The following is a 12959-nucleotide window of genomic DNA, read 5'->3' as shown; positions in this document are numbered from 1 at the left end:
GGACAGACCTCTAAGGCAACATCCATCTACAGTCTTAGTATAAAATGAAATTACACTTTAAAGAACTTTTCCTACGATGTGAATTGTGATCTATTTCTACATACCAGAGATTCATGGCAGATATATAACTCTTAAATAAGAAAAATATGCTAAGCTATAAATATATACGCTTACAAAGTACATGCATATACAGACACTTATTTAGGAAGCTCTGCATTTCTTTTGGAATAATAATTAGGTTTATACTTCAGCCTACTTATTTTAACAAAAAGAGCATATGCCTTTCTAGGAACATACTTAACTCATAACCTGTCACTAAAGCAACTGAGTTCAATCTTCTGTTGTCCAGAAAAAAGACCAGTTTACTTTCTGAGACACCCAAAATACTGCACGTCCCTTTTACCAAAAGTCTGTATTACATAGGAGAAATCCAAAATTTCAGTTTTTCAGATCTTAGAGCAAAAGCAAGTCTCCAAGCAAAAGATATTGTTCCTGGTTGAAGCAATGAATTTCAACAGTATTCACCATGTTTATTGGTGACATAAACACACAGCCCTCTGGATTGGGACACAAACACACAGCCCTCGGATTAGAGGTTGCAGGAAAAGTGGACTTTCTTATTTCTCTTATTTTACGAGTGAATAAGGTTGAATGAATGACTCATCCTGTTATGACTATAGCACATTTAGTGAATATTTTCACTGGTAATGAGTCATAACACAGGTTCCAACACGAGGAGTGCTGCTCACGCACGCTGTGAATGTTCTGGAGTCTGAGACTATGTGGTGCTACTGTCTTAGTGCTGCTATCTACTGGAGACTCCTGTCTCTGCAATGTTGACCAGATGGTTTTAAAACTCAGATGGCCTCTGAATAATTAACCTCACTTCTCCAAAAAGCCGATGTTGCTACTTTGGTTGCTCCCGGTGTGTTTGCAGCGGAGAAAGCCTGGCTTTCTGATATATGAAAGGAAAATCACGAGGGATCAATCGTGGAGTGGAAGGCATCATTCCTGCTGTCTTGCACAACAGCTAATGGAAAGAGCCTCTCCTGATGTAAACACGCTATCCTGGCTTCTCCTTCCCTTCGGCCGTTTTACTCTGAAACAGGATCAGAGCCCATGAAATCCTGTCTCAGCCCTCCCACCTGCCTGTGCTTCTCTCTCTGCGTCTAGCCTCTGAAGCCACCACTGTCCCCTTTCCTCGACTCCCGGATGCTGCCTGCCAGCCTGACCCCAGCGAGTGGGCCAGGTGAAGGTTCGGAGAGAGGCTCTCGGGATGTCAGCTTGCCTGATGCGGTTCTGTGGTCGAGGTCATGGGCACGCTCACCATCGGTGGTACTTCCCTCCCCACTCTGTACAGGTTCCAGGCCATTTCAGGGGAGCTCACTGGGGAGGGCACACTGTGGTCTGCTCCAGGGGCCGGCTCTGACCGCGTCCTCCCGTTCGGCCTGTCGTAACTCAGTGGCAACGCGGGAGACGTCCTCGGAGGCCCCGCTCGCAGTCACCAGCTCACCTTGTAAAGCCTCGGCTGTCACCAACCGCGGATCCTCCACCAAATGTAAATACTGGGTAAACGTCCCATCATAGGAGGCTGCTCAAGAAAGGACTTGCGTGGAAATGAGGAGAGGAAGTGCTTGTCGGTCAATCCAGGCACCGTCCTCAAGGTTCAGAAACTCAGTGACCTGCGTTCCAAGGAGAGACGTGTGTGGGATTGGTGGTTTACTTTTTATCCTCACTGCACCTCCTCATACAGCCTCGTCTCACCCTTTCTCTATCCCCCAACTACAGAAACACACACACAAATGCAAACACAAACACACAAATGCACATGCCAACACACACAGACGCAGAAACACACGCAAATACACATACGCATAACACATACAAACACACCAAATGCGCACATACAAACGCACAAATGCACACACGCACGCACGCACACACAGACACTCCTCTCTCTCCTCTGCCTTGAAGCCAAATGCAGGAGTCCTTGAATGACACACAAAAGAAGTTTTTAACGGGAAACTGCAATCTTTGAAGAAGGGAGAAACCTAATAATACAAAGTATTTGTGGAAGTTTAATAAGCTGCATCAGCCAGAACGGAGACTGGACCAAGTAAATGTCTGTCTGCATCTTCCTTCTAGCCAGCATTCAGTTAACTGTGCCAGCTACTCAACTGGGCGCTGGGGATGATTCAGACACTTCTCCCGCCTCTCCAGCGACTCACGTGTCACGAAGGCTTGCAGCCTCTGGATTCTTTCTCACGTCCTTTCTCCCGGCAAACATTGACTGGCTGACGCTGTTAATTGCCAAATGTGAACTAATTCTGAATGCACGAGCCTGAATTCTCCAGGCGATTTTGTTTCTAGAAAGGAAAATACAGATGCGAAAAGACAAAGGAAAGAAAGCTTTACAGTGCACAAACACGAAACAGAGAAAGGATGGAATAAAAATGATCTATTCTCATAAACCCAGAGGACGAGGAGATGGGCAGGGGGCCCGTAATGGAAATAGAGAAGTCAGCAGGGCTAGTGTGAGGGGCGAGGTGACATGTGCACTTTGAGACGGAATGACGTGAAGTGACAGGGAGACATAAGTGTCATTGACTGGCAGACCTTCAGATGCGAGGGGTGGGGCTTGGGTCGAGAGTGGATGGGCAGACTAGAGACGGTATTTGGGAACAATCTGTAGGAAGGGGAATTAAATCGGCGGGGCGTGAGATAAAAGAGGCACCATGATTTAATTAAGGAGAAAAGGTCATTTCCTCCAAACACCGTTGGTCCACATCGAATAAGCCATGGGAAGGCCGTCCTGAGGCAAAACTCTGGGCCAAATCCTTCCTTCCGAGCAATGAAGGGGGAGAAGAGGGGCATGGTGTGAAAAGGCAGGGAGTGGGAGTTCTGGCCTTAACTGGGGGGTCACTACAGCTTCACACAGCTCAGGAGGGGCATGCTCTCCTGAGTGCCTCCATAGCCTGACGCGGTTTTGCTGCCTTGTGTTGGGGCGGCCCCCACGGAGCCTCAGTCCCGGGTCCTGAGGTGTTCAAGGCTCCGAGATCACCGAACACACCATCAATGTGATGAGGGAGCGTAAAGCAAGCTGAGGGCAAAGCACAGCTCGCAACCCCTCACCCCCACCCGGGTGGGATGTAGGTGACATTCCTCAGGCACTCCCGGCTGCCCAAGGGCAAAGGAAAGGGCAAAATCAATGGTTAACTGACAGAGATTCCAGTCATGCAGGACACGGGTCTCCATCAGTTAACAAATGTCTTAGTAAAACTACAAGAAAAAGGCAATCTTATCAATAGCTTAATCTCCAGAAACCTAGAGACTCACTTTCCTGGAGCCCCAACATCACCCTCTCCTCCGGAGCGCTGTAGGGAACAAGGACAAGAAGGAAATGGCGGGTAAAATTAAATTTCTTTATAACCTACAGCCCATTGACAAATACTTGAGGCAAAAAGAGTCTAACATTTCTCCAGGAACCCCCTACCGCCTTAATAGTAATGCCTGACTGGTGGGAAAACCACCTTAGCCTGACAACAGCAAGGATCCTTTAGCATATGAAAGTCCTTTTGCCTCAACCTCCCCTAACTGCACAGTGTATAATCAGTCGCTCTTCACAACCCCCGTGCAGCTCTTTCTGCCCACGGGTCCTGCCTCCATGCTTTAATAAAATCGCCTTATTGCACCAAAAACGTCTCAAGCATTCTTTCTCGGCTGTCGGCTCTGGACCCCCGCTGCTCCCAAACTCCATCAAATGGACAAAGAACTCAACCACACAAGACACGAGGTGCACACTAGCTGAAATCAAAATAGCCTTTTGCTGTGCTTGTATCGCCAAATCAGGACTTTGGCGGATGAAGTTCATTTCCGTGCCCTTTGTCTTGCCGATGCCCCAACTGACAGCCCCAGCTGCCTTCTGGAAAACCCAGCACCTCCATTCACACATGACACCGTTTCTCTCATTTTCCTGAAGAGTCCGCAGCTCTCTGCTCCGGCTCCGCTCTTCCCCATCGCCGCAGGCTGACCTTCGTGCCCTCGTTACTGGCTCAGGCTTTGCAGAGTCTGGGTTTCAATCCAGTGCAATCGGAGCGAGCCGAACGTCTGAGCCAGCTCAGCATGGGGGCTGTGACACCGGGCCTGCGTTCTATCGCCATCTCCATCAGCAAAACCCGTCATCGTCTCCATCGTCGCCTGCGTTCTCTGTCATAGAGGAGCTGTCAGCCCGCGCGGCCCCGCTTTGCCTCCACCTCCCCACGCACTGTGGAGCGGATTTCTGGGAGCTGCTCGTTCTCCGTGATCAGTGTAGCTGCACGAAGCTCACCCCACTTCCTGCCATCTCCAAAGCAAGGCTGTGCACGGCCCCCTGCACCCCAGTGGGCATTTGTCCTTAAACCACCTGATGACGCTTCTTGGTCTCAATTACTTCTCAGGCAAGTTTTCCATTCTTGATTAAATGCGCCAGAGGAACTCCCCCAAACCCAAAACAAGTTTTAGGTCTGGGTTAATCCCTTTCAGGAAAGACTCTGTTCCTATAAATGCTGATGATCTCATTTCAGCAACATTTATTAGGTGCAACTTGTATGCCAAACTAAGAAGGCCACAGGATAATGGGAATGTCTAGATATATATTTAGAAATCACAAAATAGATATTTTGCTATCCAAGTTATTCAGGGACGCGTTACTATAGCAGAAAGAGGCCCAAATTAGGGATTATTGGGGATTCCAATCCCCATTCTGCCAATCAAGGCTACGGGAACTTTCCATGCCTCTGCTTCTTCATCTGAAAATACAGGGGTGGGGGGGGGGTTCCGGAAGATGGCGGCGTAGGAGGACGCGGGGCTCACCGCGCGTCCTGCCGATCACTTAGATTCCACCTACACCTGCCTAAAGAACCCAGAAAACCGCCAGAGGATTAGCAGAAGGGAGTCTCCGGAGTCAAGCGCAGACGAGAGGCCCACGGAAGAGGGGAGGAAGGGCGGCGAGGCGGTGCGCGCTCCACGGACCGGCGGGAGGGAGCCGGGGCGGAGGGGCGGCTCGCCGGCCAAGCGGAGCCCCCGAGTCTGGCTGGCAAAAGCGGAGGGGCCGGACGGACTGTGTTCCGACAGCAAGCGCGACTTAGCGTCTGGGAGGTCATAAGTGAACAGCTCTGCTCGGAAAGCGGGAAGGCTGGAGGACAAAGGGAGGGAGAGCTGCCGAGCCCCCGGACGGCAGAGCCCAGCTTGGCGGGGAACAAAGGCGCCAGCGCCATCTCCCCCGCCCATCCCCCAGCCAAAATCCCAAAGGGAACCGGTTCCTGCCAGGGAACTTGCTCGCTCCGCGCAAACACCCAACTCTGTGCTTCTGCGGAGCCAAACCTCCGGCAGCGGATCTGACTCCCTCCCGCTGCCACGGGGCTCCTCCTGAAGTGGATCACCTAAGGAGAAGAGAGCTAAGCCTGCCCCTCCAGCCCCCGCGCACCTTGCCTACCCACCCCAGCTAATACGCCAGATCCCCAGCACCACAAGCCTGGCAGTGTGCAAGTAGCCCAGACGGGCCACGCCACAGTGACTCCCGCCCCTAGGAGAGGGGAAGAGACGGCACACACCAGTCTGACTGTGGCCCCAGCGGTGGGGGCAGACAGCAGGTCTGACTGTGGCCACGCCCACCAACTCCAGTTATACACCACAGCACGGGGGAAGGGCCCTGCAGGCCAGCACCACTCCAGGGACTATCCAAAATGACCAAACGGAAGAATTCCCCTCAGAAGAATCTCCAGGAAATAACAACAGCTAATGAACTGATCAAAAAGGATTTAAATAATATAACAGAAAGTGAATTTAGAATAATATCATAAAATTAATCGCTGGGCTTGAAAACAGTATACAGGACAGCAGAGAATCTCTTGCCACAAAGATCGAGGGACTAAGGAACAGTCACGAGGAGCTGAAAAACGCTTTAAACGAAATGCAAAACAAAATGGAAACCACGATGGCTCGGCATGAAGAGGCAGAGGAGAGAATAGGTGAACTAGAAGATAAAGTTATGGAGAAAGAGGAAGCTGAAAGAAAGAGAGATAAAAAAATCCAGGAGTATGAGGGGAAAATTAGAGAACTAAGTGATACACTAAAAAAAAATAATATACGCATAATTGGTATCCCAGAGGAGGAAGAGAGAGGGAAAGGTGCTGAAGGGGTACTTGAACAAATTATAGCTGAGAACTTCCCTGAACTGGGGAAGGAAAAAGGCATTGAAATCCAAGAGGCACAGAGAACTCCCTTCAGACGTAACTTGAATCGATCTTCTGCACGACATATCATAGTGAAACTGGCAAAATACAAGGATAAAGAGAAAATTCTGAAAGCAGCAAGGGATAAACGTGCCCTCACATATAAAGGGAGACCTATAAGACTCGTGACTGATCTCTCCTTTGAAACTTGGCAGGCCAGAAAGGCTTGGCACGATATCTACAGTGTGCTAAACAGAAAAAATATGCAGCCGAGAATCCTTTATCCAGCAAGTCTGTCATTTAGAATAGAAGGAGAGATAAAGGTCTTCCCAAACAAACAAAAACTGAAGGAATTTGTCACCACGAAACCAGCCCTACAAGAGATCCTAAGGGGGATCCTGTGAGACAAAGTACCAGAGACATCACTACAAGCATAAAACATACAGACATCACAATGACTCTAAACCCGTATCTTTCTTTTTTTTTTTTTTTTTTATTTTTAATTTTTTTATTTTTTTTATTTTTTTTTATTTTTGGGACAGAGAGAGACAGAGCATGAACGGGGGAGGGGCAGAGAGAGAGGGAGACACAGAATCGGAAAGAGGCTCCAGGCTCCGAGCTGTCAGCCCAGAGCCTGACGCGGGGCTCGAACTCACGGACCGTGAGATCGTGACCTGGCTGAAGTCGGACGCTTAACCGACTGCGCCACCCAGGCGCCCCTAAACCCGTATCTTTCTATAATAACACTGAATGTAAATGGATTAAATGTGCCAACTAAAAGACATAGGGTATCAGAATGGATAAAAAAACAAGACCCATCTATTTGCTGTCTACAAGAGACTCATTTTAGATCTGAGGACACCTTTAGATTGAGAGTGAGGGGATGGAGAACTATTTATCATGCTCCTGGAAGCCAAAAGAAAGCTGGAGTAGCCATACTTATATCAGACAAACTAGACTTTAAATTAAAGGCTGTAACAAGAGATGAAGAAGGGCATTATATAATAATCACAGGGTCTATCCACCAGGAAGAGCTAACTATTATAAATGTCTATGCGCCAAATACCCGAGCCCCCAGATATATAAAACAATTACTCATAAACATAAGCAACCTTACTGATAAGAATGTGGTCATTGCAGGGGACTTTAACACCCCACTTACAGAAATGGATAGATCATCTAGACACACAGTCAATAAAGAAACAAGGGCCCTGAAGGATACATTGGATCAGATGGACTTGACAGATATATTTAGAACTCTGCATCCCAAAGCAACAGAATATACTTTCTTCTCGAGTGCACATGGAACATTCTCCAAGATAGATCATATACTGGGTCACAAAACAGCCCTTCCTAAGTTTACAAGAATTGAAATTATACCATGCATACTTTCAGACCACAATGCTATGAAGCTTGAAATCAACCACAGGAAAAAGTCTGGAAAACCTCCAAAAGCATGGAGGTTAAAGAACACCCTACTAACGAATGAGTGGGTCAACCAGGCAATTAGAGAAGAAATTAAAATATATATGGAAACAAACGAAAATGAAAATACAACAATCCAAACGCTTTGGGATGCAGCGAAGGCAGTCCTGAGAGGAAAATACATTGCAATCCAGGCCTATCTCAAGAAACAAGAAAAATCCCAAATACAAAATCTAACAGCACACCTAAAGGAAATAGAAGCAGAACAGCAAAGGCAGCCTAAACCCAGCAGAAGAAGAGAAATCATAAAGATCAGAGCAGAAATAAACAATATAGAATCTAAAAAAACTGTAGAGCAGATCAACGAAACCAAGAGTTGGTTTTTTGAAAAAATAAACAAAATTGACAAACCTCTAGCCAGGCTTCTCAAAAAGAAAAGGGAGATGACCCAAATAGATAAAATCATGAATGAAAATGGAATGATTACAACCAATCCCTCAGAGATACAAACAATTATCAGGGAATACTATGAAAAATTATATGCCAGCAAATTGGACAACCTGGAAGAAATGGACAAATTTCTAAACACCCACACTCTTCCAAAACTCAATCAGGAGGAAATAGAAAGCTTGAACAGACCCATAACCAGCGAAGAAATTGAATCGGTTATCAAAAATCTCCCAACAAATAAGAGTCCAGGACCAGATGGCTTCCCAGGGGAGTTCTACCAGACATTTAAAGCAGAGATAATACCTATCCTTCTCAAGCTATTCCAAGAAATAGAAAGGGAAGGAAAACTTCCAGACTCATTCTATGAAGCCAGTATTACTTTGATTCCTAAACCAGACAGAGACCCAGTAAAAAAAGAGAACTACAGGCCAATATCCCTGATGAATATGGATGCAAAAATTCTTAATAAGATACTAGCAAATCGAATTCAACAGCATATAAAAAGAATTATTCACCATGATCAAGTGGGATTCATTCCTGGGATGCAGGGCTGGTTCAACATTCGCAAATCGATCAACGTGATACATCACATTAACAAAAAAAAAGAGAAGAACCATATGATCCTGTCAATCGATGCAGAAAAGGCCTTTGACAAAATCCAGCACCCTTTCTTAATAAAAACCCTTGAGAAAGTCGGGATAGAAGGAACATACTTAAAGATCATAAAGGCCATTTATGAAAAGCCCACAGCTAACATCATCCTCAACGGGGAAAAACTGAGAGCTTTTTCCCTGAGATCAGGAACACGACAGGGATGCCCACTGTCACCGCTGCTGTTTAACATAGTGCTGGAAGTTCTAGCATCAGCAATCAGACAACAAAAGGAAATCAAAGGCATCAAAATTGGCAAAGATGAAGTCAAGCTTTCGCTTTTTGCAGATGACATGATATTATACATGGAAAATCCGATAGACTCCACCAAAAGTCTGCTAGAACTGATACATGAATTCAGCAAAGTTGCAGGATACAAAATCAATGTGCAGAAATCAGTTGCATTCTTATACACTAACAATGAAGCAACAGAAAGACAAATGAAGAAACTGATCCCATTCACAATTGCACCAAGAAGCATAAAATACCCAGGAATAAATCTAACCAAAGATGTAAAAGATCTGTATGCTGAAAACTATAGAAAGCTTATGCAGGTAATTGAAGAAGATATAAAGAGATGGAAAGACATTCCCTGCTCATGGATTGGAAGAATAAATATTGTCAAAATGTCAATACTACCCAAAGCTATCTACACATTCAATGCAATCCCAATCAAAATTGCACCAGCATTCTTCTCGAAACTAGAACAAGCAATCCTAAAATTCATATGGAACCACAAAAGGCCCCGAATAGCCAAAATAATTTTGAAGAAGAAGACCAAAGCAGGAGGCATCACAATCCCAGACTTTAGCCTCTACTACAAAGCTGTCATCATCAAGACAGCATGGTATTGGCATAAAAACAGACACATAGACCAATGGAATAGAATAGAAACCCCAGAACTAGACCCACAAACGTATGGCCAACTCATCTTTGACAAAGCAGGAAAGAACATCCAATGGAAAAAAGACAGTCTCTTTAACAAATGGTGCTGGGAGAACTGGACAGCAACATGCAGAAGGTTGAAACTAGACCACTTTCTCACACCATTCACAAAAATAAACTCAAAATGGATAAAGGACCTGAATGTGAGACAGGAAACCATCAAAACCTTAGAGGAGAAAGCAGGAAAAGACCTCTCTGACCTCAGCCGTAGCAATCTCTTACTCGGCACATCCCCAAAGGCAAGGGAATTAAAAGCAAAAGTGAATTACTGGGACCTTATGAAGATAAAAAGCTTCTGCACAGCAAAGGAAACAACCAACAAAACTAAAAGGCAACCAACGGAATGGGAAAAGATATTTGCAAATGACACATCGGACAAAGGGCTAGTATCCAAAATCTATAAAGAGCTCATCAAACTCCACACCCGAAAAACAAATAACCCAGTGAAGAAATGGGCAGAAAACATGAATAGACACTTCTCTAAAGAAGACATCCGGATGGCCAACAGGCACATGAAAAGATGTTCAACGTCGCTCCTTATTAGGGAAATACAAATCAAAACCACACTCAGATACCACCTCACGCCAGTCAGAGTGGCCAAAATGAAGAAATCAGGAGACTATAGATGCTGGAGAGGATGTGGAGAAACAGGAACCCTCTTGCACTGTTGGTGGGAATGCAAATTGGTGCAGCCGCTCTGGAAAGCAGTGTGGAGGTTCCTCAGAAAATTAAAAATAGACCTACCCTATGACCCAGCAATAGCACTGCTAGGAATTTATCCAAGGGATACAGGAGTACTGATGCATAGGGGCACCTGTACCCCAATGTTTATAGCGGCACTCTCAACAATAGCCAAATTATGGAAAGAGCCTAAATGTCCATCAACTGATGAATGGATAAAGAAATTGTGGTTTATATACACAATGGAATACTACGTGGCAATGAGAAAAAATGAAATATGGCCTTTTGTAGCAACATGGATGGAACTGGAGAGTGTGATGCTAAGTGAAATAAGCCATACAGAGAAAGACAGATACCATATGGTTTCACTCTTATGTGGATCCTGAGAAACATAACCGAAACCCATGGGGGAGGGGAAGGAAAAAAAAAAAAAAAAAGAGGTTAGAGTGGGAGAGAGCCAAAGCATAAGAGACTGTTAAAAACTGAGAACTGAGGGTTGATGGGGGGTGGGAGGGAGGGCAGGGTGGGTGATGGGTATTGAGGAGGGCACCTTTTGGGATGAGCACTGGGTGTTGTATGGAAACCAATTTGACAGTAAATTTCGTATATTAAAAAATAAAAAAAAAATAAAAATAAAAAATAAAAAATAAAAAATAAAAATTAAAAAAAATAAATAAAAAAAATAAAAATAAAAAATAAAAAATAAAAAATAAAAATTAAAAAAAAAATAAATTAAAAAAAAATAAATAAAAAAAAAAAAAGAAAATACAGGGGTCGGACCTGATTTCTTGCTAATGTTCCTTTACGTTTTACCATGCTGGGATTTTTCTTTTAATTGTTACCTTCTTATGTGATGTGGTTTAGCAATTAGGAACTCCCAAGCTCCTATTTGACATCGGTGTTTGAGCTGTTAATAATGGAAACACTGATTCCCCTCAGATCAGCTTTGCAGATAATCTTGTGTTTTATGGAGATGTCAAAGAAGGAAGCGCTGTGCCAGAACGTCTGCAGAAAGCTTCGTCTTTCTGCAAGGTCATGATGTTCTAGGTGCTCCTGTGGCCTCTTGTTTCACTCGGTAAGAATCTTATTTTTATTTATTAGCCAAAGGTGATGTGGTAAATTCCACAGTGGCTTATCCTCACTTCTGAGTTAGCATTTTTTTTCAAATCTGTGCATCCTGTTTCCCGGGCAAATTCTCCAGGCAGAGTTTGAAAAAGCACTTTTAAGAAGAATACAAAGCAGGGGTGCCTCAGTGGCCCCGTTCGTTGAGCATCCAATTCTTGGTTTCGGCCCAGGTTATAATCTCACTGTTTGTGAGCTCAAGCCCCTAATCAGGCTCTGCCCTGGTAGCACAGGGCCTGCTTGGGACTCTCTCTCTTCCTCTCTCTGCCCCTCCCTGCTCTGTCTCTCTCAAAATAAATAAATAAATGCACTAAAAAAAAAAAAAAAAGAAAAAAAAGGAAATTTAAAAGGCAGTCCTCCAAGTGAATCCCAGACCCAGGGAAGGGGGTGTCTGCACTGACTCCCACAGTTCAGGGTCCCCAGCGCTGCAGTGGGGGTGAGCCTGGCTCAAGAGCAGCAACTGGCCTGCGGATGGGTCTGTGCCATGATGAGCCACAACTTCTAGACCAGGTGTTGCCAACAGCTTGGGCACATGCTTCCCCAGCAGCAGTTCCGGTTCCCAGGAAGGGTTCTCTGTTTCCCGGGCCAAACTCTGACACCCGAGAGCTTGCTCCAGATGGGCTCAGGCCTCAATCATCCTCTCCCTCTATTTCCCACGCGTTCCCCTATTTGGGGCAGGTTCTCCTGTCAGAACCACCCCCCCTCCCTGTGCAATGGAGACATTCATCCACCCCCAGGACCTTCTGAAGGCACCTCCTTCTCTAGGTCAAGAAATAAAATCCACAGGCTTGATTTTGTGAGAAATAAGCCCACTACCCCAATCAAAGGAGGGACACCGAGACTCAGAGCACAGTGAAGCAAGGCTTTAATCAACGTTCTTGCAAGACCGGGTGTCTGATGAACAGGCCTGCTCCGGGCACTTGCAGCAGACAATTTATCTCCTAGTATGCAAGTCCCTCCCCCTAGTATGCTCAGCCTCATTGGCTGAGCACTACAGAGGCAAATCCCTCCCCTGATTCCTCATTGGCTGAGCACTACACAGGTAAATCCCTCCCCTGGTTCCTCATTGGCTGAGCACTACAGGGGTTACAGCCTTACCCGGAAGTCACCTGTGCCCACGTAAGGCAAAAAGTAGGCTGACTGGAACAAATGTACATTCCTTGAGGTGTGGCAGACACTTCAGTTCTTTGGCGCATGCTCATTGCAAAGCCCGCGAAAACTAAGCCCTCGAAATGAAGGGGCAGGGATTAGAACCAGGAAGTGAAGTGTCCAAGCCTTTGCGACTCTGGTTGATGCATAGGTTGTAAGGTTGCAATAGGTTGTAAATCTATTGTAAATAGGTTGTAAACCTTTTGTTAACTAGACAGCACAGCTTTTATTTGGTATTTGAAAATGAATCCTCTCACTTCTCACAATTTCCACCTTTCACAAATAATTTCTAAATACTTGGAGTTTTGGCACCAATAATTCAAC

At 45.5% G+C, this 12959-nt stretch overlaps 1 long non-coding RNA gene across 3 annotated transcripts in view; it reads right to left on the bottom strand.

The window, feature by feature from the left end:
- Positions 1-567: 567 nt before the first annotated feature.
- The window catches only part of LOC132675014 (uncharacterized), a 37578-nt gene continuing 25186 nt past the window's right edge, over positions 568-12959 (bottom strand). For 2 of the 3 annotated variants that reach the window (XR_013555390.2, XR_013555402.2), the window contains 2 exons: positions 2229-2366; positions 568-1682 (listed from right to left, as the gene is read on the bottom strand). This is a non-coding gene — a long non-coding RNA (uncharacterized LOC132675014). The remainder of the gene's footprint in view (positions 1683-2228; positions 2367-12959) is intronic. The other variant, XR_013555408.2, reaches the window with a different exon arrangement.

This window comes from Panthera onca, chromosome A1 (genome assembly GCF_046562875.1).
Source record: "Panthera onca isolate mPanOnc1 chromosome A1, mPanOnc1 haplotype 2, whole genome shotgun sequence".
NCBI lineage: Eukaryota > Metazoa > Chordata > Mammalia > Carnivora > Felidae > Panthera > Panthera onca.
This window is presented reverse-complemented; position numbering and strand designations above follow the sequence as displayed.